We start from the raw sequence: 8,241 nt of genomic DNA on the forward strand, positions 1-8,241 counted from the left end.
GGATGACCAGACTTGGGCCGGCTTACTTTGGTCATTACAAAACAGCAATAGCTAGAAATGGACACTGTGGCTGGTAAAGTAGCTAAAACAAGGGAGACCGCTGAGAAACCATTTTAATTTTCCTGGAATCCAGATTCTGGGGTTCATGGAATTGGGGTGACCACAAGCCATTTGCCTTTTTGAACCTTAAAACCTTAAAAAAAAAAACACACACAGCATAGATGATCTAAGCTCAACTAGAAAAAGAAAGAAGGAAAAAAGAGTAATCTGATACAATTGATGAACCTGACCTACACCTATGGATGCAGTAGCTCAAAAGAAGGAACAAATCTTTACAGCAAGGATCATTCCCACCCCTCCATACACAGAGTAGACAGAGATGGGCAACTTGGAGATTGGCTACCCAAAATGTGGGGGGGGGGGGGGGGGAAAGGCAAGAAATTTCTGGCTTACAAGCTTTCAAGAGGTAACCTAGACCCAGAGGGTGTGGAAGAAGGTAGAATCTCCACTGAGTAGTATCCAATCTGTCTATGTGGGGCTGATGAAAGGAAATGTGGATAGGTCTCTTGTGATACAATAGTGAATAATTGTTATCAGGACTGATTGTGAGGGTTGGAAATGTAAAGGTAGATGTTTTGTAGCAAGTTGGGGAGTGATTAACTTTTCAGTCTAGGAGCGGAGGTCCCTGGGACCATCAAGGGAGAAGAGCAGAGAGCGGCACCCTACCCAGAGAAGCAGTGATGCCTGAGATGGAGGCAGAGACAATGACATGGAGAGATGGAGCAGCTGGGGACTTTAGACACAGAAAGGGAGAGGGGCTGTGTGCTGAAGACCTGGGGGGGAGGGGGTTGATGATGCATGGAGGGGATTGTAACCATGGCAATGAAAGGACATACGATAGGATGAATGTAAAACTAGTGTTCTCCCATGTAAACTATCACATAATTCACAAAAAAACATTATAAAAAAAAGAAAAACAGAAGAGAGCAGAACAACTCATGTGGATATTCAGCTTTGTGAACAAGCTAGGTGTGAGGATTTGACTTAAGATACAAATAAAGTTTAGTGGCTCTTGTTTGTCCAGAACTGGTAGGGTCCATATGGCATTTATCATGAGGCAATTTAGCAATGTACCATTGCTTCCAGGGAACTGATCCTTGTGTTTGTCCAGAAATTACTGAAATATAATGCAGTTTTCAATTAAAAAAACACAGCAAAATGACAGCCATCAGCTCATGCCTAATGATACCCACAGAGTGTAAATGGTACAAAGTACCAGTCAAGAAACAGGGAGAGCAGAATGGAGAAGAAACAGGATTCTTTCACTATGCTGTCTATAAGAGATACATCCTAAATCTACAAAATACTGACGAGTAACATCTGCAAAACATCTCACAGCAAAGATAAACCTGGAAGACGCTATGCTGAGTGGAATCAGTCAATCACAAAGGGCAAATATTATATGAGACCATCTGTTGTTGTTGTTGTTGTTGTTGTTAAGTGCCGTCGAGTCGGTTTCGACCCATAGCGACCCTGAATAGGGTTTCCGAGGCTGTAAATCTTTACGGGAGCAGATCGCCTCATCTTTCTCCCGCGGAGCAGCTGGTAGTTTCGAACTGCTGACCTTCCGGTTCGCAGCCCGATTCGTAACCACTACGCTACCAGTTGTTGTTGTTAGGTGCCATGAAGTCAGTACTGACTCATAACGACAGAACAGTATACTGTCTGGTACTGCACCATCCTCACAATTGTTGCTATGTTTGAGCCCATTTCTGCTGCCACTGTGCCAATCCATCTCATTGAAGGTCTTCCTCTTTTTCTCCAACCCTTCACTTTACCAAGTATTATGTTCTTCTCCAGAGACTGGTCCTTCTTGGTAATGTCTGAAGTATAAGAGACGAAGTCTGGCCATCCTGGTTTCTGAGGAGCATTCTGGCTGTACTTCTTCGAACACAGATTGGTTTGTTCTTTTGACAGTCTATGGTAATTTCATTATTCTCCTCCAACACCATAATTTAAATGCATCATACTGATGACCATACCTATGTAAAAAGTTAAAAGATTTTCTTGATAAAAGAAGCAGTCTATGTTTCAGGGTAGGAGAGAGGGGAAATTACTCACGGGCTAGAGACTAGACACATGTTAACATGGGTGACGGGGCAGGCAATATATAACAAGAGGGAGGTTGGCCAAGGTAAAATTTAGGTACTGGGAGACACAGGGAGTGCTGCAAGAGTTAAAGTAAATACAAGTAAAAACTGATGCTACATGGAAGGGATTGCAATCATTGTAATGAAGCAAAGTATATGATCTGTTGAATATAAAACTGATGTTCTTCTCTGTAACCTTCACTCAATTCACAATAAAAGATTAAACAAAAAAAAAACTGGTTTCTTAAAAGTTACCATGGTGGTGTCCAACAAGGTCTAGATAAAACTAGTTTGTAGTGACCACTGTGCTCTTTTGAAGAATTCAGTCCATTTTGGGAGGGAGACCGGGAGGAGCTATGTTGTAAAGTCAGTCATTATTTTCATTGTTCTTCAAGTTAATGCTGTATGAGTTTCTTCCTGGCTATAGACGACTTCATCAGTTCTGTTCAGGCCATTTTTCCATGGCTGTTGTCGTTGTTGTCAGGTGCCATCCAATCGGCACCGACTCATAGCGACCCCATGCACAGCAGAACGAAACAATGTCCGATCCTGGGCCAACCTCACTACCGCTGCCACACTTGAGTCCATCAATGATGCCACCTGGCTGATCCATCTCATTGGGGGTCTTCCTCTTTTTCTCTGAACTTCCATCTTACCCAGCATGACATCCTTCTCCAGCAACTGTTCCCTCCAGACAATATGTCCAAAGTATGAGAGACGGAGCTTAGCCATCTTGGCCTCCAAGGAGCACTCTGGCTGCACTTCTTCCAAAACAGATCTATTGGTTCTTTTGGCAGTCCATGGCACTTTCAGTATTCTACTCCAACACCACAACTCAAAGGCATCAATTCTTCTACGGTCTTCCTTATTCACTGTCCAGCTTTCGCATCCATATGAGGCTATTGAAAACACAATGGCCTGGGTCAGGCGCACCTTAGTCCTCAAGCTGACATCTCTGCTCCTCAACACTTTAAAAAGTTCCTGTGCAGCCGATTTGCCCAATGCAATACGTCGACTGATCTCTTGACTACTGCTTCCATGAGTGTTGAGAGTTGATCCAAGAAGAATGAAGTCCTTGACAACTTCAATCTTTTCTCCATTGATAAGAATGTTGTTTATTGGTCCAGTGGTGAGGATTTTTGTTTTCCTGACATTGAGATGCAACCCATACCGAAGGCTGTGCTCTTTGATCTTCATCAGTAAATGTTTCATGTCCTCTTCACTTTCAGCAAGCAAGGTTGTATCATCTGCATATCGTATGTTGTTAATGAGTCTTCCTCCAATCCTGATGCCACGTTTTTCTTCATAGAACCCAGCTTCTCGTATTATTTGCTCAGCATACAGGTTGAATAAGTATGGTGAAAGAACACAACCTTGTTGCAAACCTTTCCCAATTTTAAAACATTCAGTGTTCCATGCTCTGTTTGAACAACTGCTTCTTGGTACAGGTACAGATTCCTCAGAAGTACAATTAAGTGTTCTGGAATACTCATACTTCTCAATGTTGTCCATAGCTTGTCATGATCCACACAATCGAAAGCCTTTGCGTAGTCAATAAAGCATAGGTAAACATCTTTCTGATATTCCCTGCTTTCAGCCAAGATCCATCGGACATCAGCAATGATATCTCTTGTTCCATGGCCTCTCCTGAATCCAGCAACCCTGTAGTATAGGGTTTCTAAGAAGCAGCTGGTAGATTTGAACTGCTGACCTTGTGGCTCACAGCACCACACCAGGAGTCTGTAGGTCACCCTAATCAGAAGAGGGATGTGTACCCATTTATTCATGGACTCAGGTCCCAGATCCACCCTCATGTTATGAACGAGAATGCAGTCCCTTGCTTCTGCTCATTCTACCTTGTTTGTTAGCTGCTGGCTAGTTAGCCCTAACTCATGACAAGTCAGAACACAACGCTGCCTAGTCCTGGGCCATCCCCATGCTCGATTATGGACTGGACCGTTGTGGTCCATAGGGTGTGCAGGGGCTGATTTTGAGAAGCTCTCCAGGGCTTTCTTCTTAGTCTGTGTCAGTCTTGAAGCGCCACTAAACTCTGTTTGAGCATCATAGCAACACCAAGGCTCCACTGAGACAAGTGCAAGCTCTATCTGAAGTGTACTGGCTGGGAATCAAACCCTGGTCTCCTCAATGGAAGGGAGATTTGTAGCACTGAGCTACCTCTGCTCTTACAATGCTTGCTTATTCCAGACCTATTTAGTCATCAAAAAACAAAATAATGACTTAGGAAAGTCAGCTCTTAAGGGACAGGTCCATTTTACTCTAAAGACCTGCTCTTCAGGCCCATGACATCACAATTAGCATTCTAGCAGGCAGACCAGTAAGCATTCCAGAACAACAACTACAAGGCACTAAAGGACAAACAGCATTCATTCCAGAAACATCCAGAGTCATGCCCTGGGCTGGCTGCCTGGCGGGCCATCTGGAACAGTGAGAAGAGCAGGGTTCTGCTGTCAGATGACATGGACTCAACTCCCCACCCCCTAGCTTCAGGACTCCAGAAAGTGACTTCATCTCTGTGGATGTTTCCTTGTTTGTGTAACTGAAAGAAAAGTCTCCTCAAACTGCTAAAGCCCTGGGTGGTACGATTGGTGACAGGTACTAATCAAAAGGATGGTGGTTGGTTCAAGACCACCCAGCGGTACCTCCAAAGAAAGGCCTGGCAATCTACTTCTGAAAGCTCAGCCAATGAAAACCCTCTGGAGCACAGTTCTACTCTGACATACAGAGCGGTGCCATGAGTCAGGATCTACTCACCCACAACTGATAATGTGTAGGATGACCTGAGAGTAGGAAGTGGTCCAGTTAATTTGTGGGTGGGCATGTGAGGAGGCAGCCAAGAGAAAGGAACAGGAGCCCACCTGACCTCAGAAGAATGGGGGGCTAGGGGGAGCAAACTTAAGGATGTTCTGCACAGAAGGCTCAGAGGAGAAGCAGAAAGTGTGGGTATGGATGGATAGAGGATCAAGCCTGAGGACCAACTACTACAAATGCTCATGGGGACTCAGTCTGAGGACAGGCCACCAGAGTTAGGGTCACTGGTAATGTCACTAACTCTCAACTCATGATGGCACAACAGAATGAAATATGGCCCAGGCCTGCTCCAGCTCTGCTATCACTGGTGTGCTTGAGTCTGCGGTCGCAGCCACTACGTGCCCTCCAGCTTAGGGGTTCACCTTCTACCATGGTATCAGACAAGGTTCTATGTGACGCAAAGGGTTTCCACTGGCTGGTTTTCAGAAGTAAATCACCAGGCCTTTCTTCTTAGTCTAGAAGCTCTGCTGGAACCTGTCTGCCATGGGTGACCCTGATGGCATCTGAAATGCCAGTGGCATAGCTCCCAGCATCACAGCAACATGCATGCCACTGTAGTACAACACTGTGACACACAGGCAGTGGCCTGACTCATCAAGGGAGTCAGGAGTGCATTCCTGCAGAGTGAACCAGGGTGGGCTACAATCAAGGAAGGCTTTTTGGAGAAGTGACAGGAGGCTCTGCAGCAAGGCAGGAGAATCACAAACCAACGACAGACCTTTCCAGGGGACAACACTTATACACCAGCTCAGAAAAGGTGACAAAGGCAGTGGCCTCAGAGCCAACATTCACTGTGAGTCCAGTACAAATAGGAAAAGCTCATGAACCAGCCTGTGGCAGAGAGAAGCACTCCCCCACCAGGAGGCAGCCAAAGGCCCTCCCCACCCAAGGAGACCATCGGCTCCTGCACCAAGGGGCCCCGAGGCCTCCAGTAGAAATGGTCCTGTCACCATCACACGTTTCCCTGTAGCTATCTGTGAACAGGAGTCCTGGTGTGGCGCTGCAGGCTAATACGTCCAACTGCAAAGTCGTTGGAACTGCTAGGTCGGTGGTTCAAGCTCACCAGCTGCTCCTTGGAAACCCTAGACAGGGTCGCTATGGGTCGGAACCAACTGAAGGGCACTTCACAACAACAACGACATCGGTGAACATGATGGTCACAGCTAGACTGTAAGTACCTGGCATGGTGAAGTGGCATAGCTGGGCCAACCAGATGACCTGGGGCAGAGCTTTCCCCAAGAACAGGCCTAAGAAGCGCTGATATAATTCCAGGAAGGAAGAAAATGTCACCAGCCCTTTGTTGACTAAACATATCCCAAGAGGAAAAGAACCAATCCAGCCATAGATGACAGATAATGTGCCGGCTATCAGAGGTCACTTCCTATTGCCCCCTCCTTCAACCCAGCTCCCACATACAGCTCTCATCCCACACACAGCGGAAAGCCATGTGTGACTGTGCTGGGGGTACAGGCCAGAGAGCCTCACTTTGTGCATTTAACTGGTATGCTCCTGGAGCTGGGCATGAGGTCAACCTGGCTCTCCCAGATCTCCAGCAGACAGACACACAGACATCTATGACCCATGGTTGCTGCTAAGAATGGTAAGAAGGAGACAGACCACCGTGGAAAGCTACAAGTGACAGGCGATCAGCAAAGGGCAGGGGTGAGGAATGCGCAGCCCTCAGGCCATATTGTTGTTGTTGTTGTTGTTATGAAGTGCTGAGCTGGATCAAACTCATAGCAACACTGTACAGGGTTTCCGAAGAGCAGCTGGTAAGTTTGAATTACTGACCTAGAGGTTCAAATCGACTTTAAGGTCAAGTGCTTAACCTACAGTGCCATGCCAGGACTCCCTCGAAATTATTTGGTCTGGCCCTGCCAAGGCAACCACAATTCCAGCCATCACACTGTTGTGGCTGTTAAGTGCCATCAAGTTGGCTCCAACTACAGCGATCCCATATAGCCTTTCCAAGAAGCGGCTGGTGAAGTTTGAATGTGCCCACTTATGGTTCCTGTGGACCTTGTGGTCCAGTGCTTTACCCCACAGTACCACACCAGGACTCCAGCCATCACATTGTTCTTGTTGGTAAGTGCTGTCAAGTCGGTTTAAACTCATCGTGACCCTGTATAGAGTTTCTGAGGAGCAGCTGGTGAGTCTGAACTGCTGATCTTGAGGTTGAGTGCCTATCGTACAGCGCCACACCGGGACTCCACCACATTAGATTATACCAGCCATCACACTGTTGTTGTTAAGTACTGTCGAGTCAGTTCCAACCCACAGCTAACCGGTATAGGGTTTCCAAAAAGCAGCTGGTGAATTTAAACCGCTGACCTTGTGGTTCAAACCAACTTTGCAGTCCAGCACATTAACCCACAGCACCAAGAGAGAATTAAATATTTGACTAATATAGCAGGCGAATGATTTTATAAACACAGTTCCCCACCCCTGGCGTAGGGGAGCAATGGCAGATGAACTGAAGGCAGGCAGGAGCTGGGCCCTGAAGCACCACAAATGGAGGAAAAGCAGTTCAAGGAGGAGAAAGACTGCTGGAAAAAGCCCAAGGGCAGGGACTATATATCAGGAAGGGTTAATCTGTGCATGGGGCTGCACTGCAGGGTCCTGGGAAGGCATCTGTATGTTGCTCCAAAAGCAAAGGGAGCCTCTGGAAGATTCTAGCAGGTGAGTCACATGATTCACAGTTTCATGCGTTGCCTCACTAGCTGTGACTTTGACAAATCACTCCCCTTCTCTGAAGTGAGTCTGCCATTCGTAACATCAGAATCCCCTCCTCACAGGAATGTTGTATAGAGGAGACACATGTTAGGAAGCACATCATAAACTCAAAAGCACTCAATAAACACTAGCTTTTGTCATTTACAAAGGTCCAATCAGAATGAGTGTCAAATGAGATGGTGCTGACTACTGTCCAGTCAGTTCTGTCTCATGACAATCCCTCCATACAACGGCAGGAGGCAATCAATAATCAATGCTGGCTTGCACTAGCCCCATATCAGCTGATTTTTGCAAGTTCATTCCCAAGCCTTTCCTCCAAAGCTATCTTAGTCTAGAAGCTCTGCTGAAACCTATTCAGCTTCACAACATGCAAGCCTCCACAGCTACCCAGACAGCTGGTGGCTGTACATGAGGTACACTGATCGACCAATGGATGTGCATCGGAGGAGAGAACTCTACTACCAAAATACTTGTTCCTAACTGTTGTCTGTTATTGTTGTTAAGTGTCATTGAGTCTGTTCCAACCCAC

Source organism: Chrysochloris asiatica, unplaced genomic scaffold (genome assembly GCF_000296735.1).
Source record: "Chrysochloris asiatica unplaced genomic scaffold, ChrAsi1.0 scaffold00442, whole genome shotgun sequence".
In the NCBI taxonomy this organism is placed as follows: Eukaryota; Metazoa; Chordata; class Mammalia; order Afrosoricida; family Chrysochloridae; genus Chrysochloris; species Chrysochloris asiatica.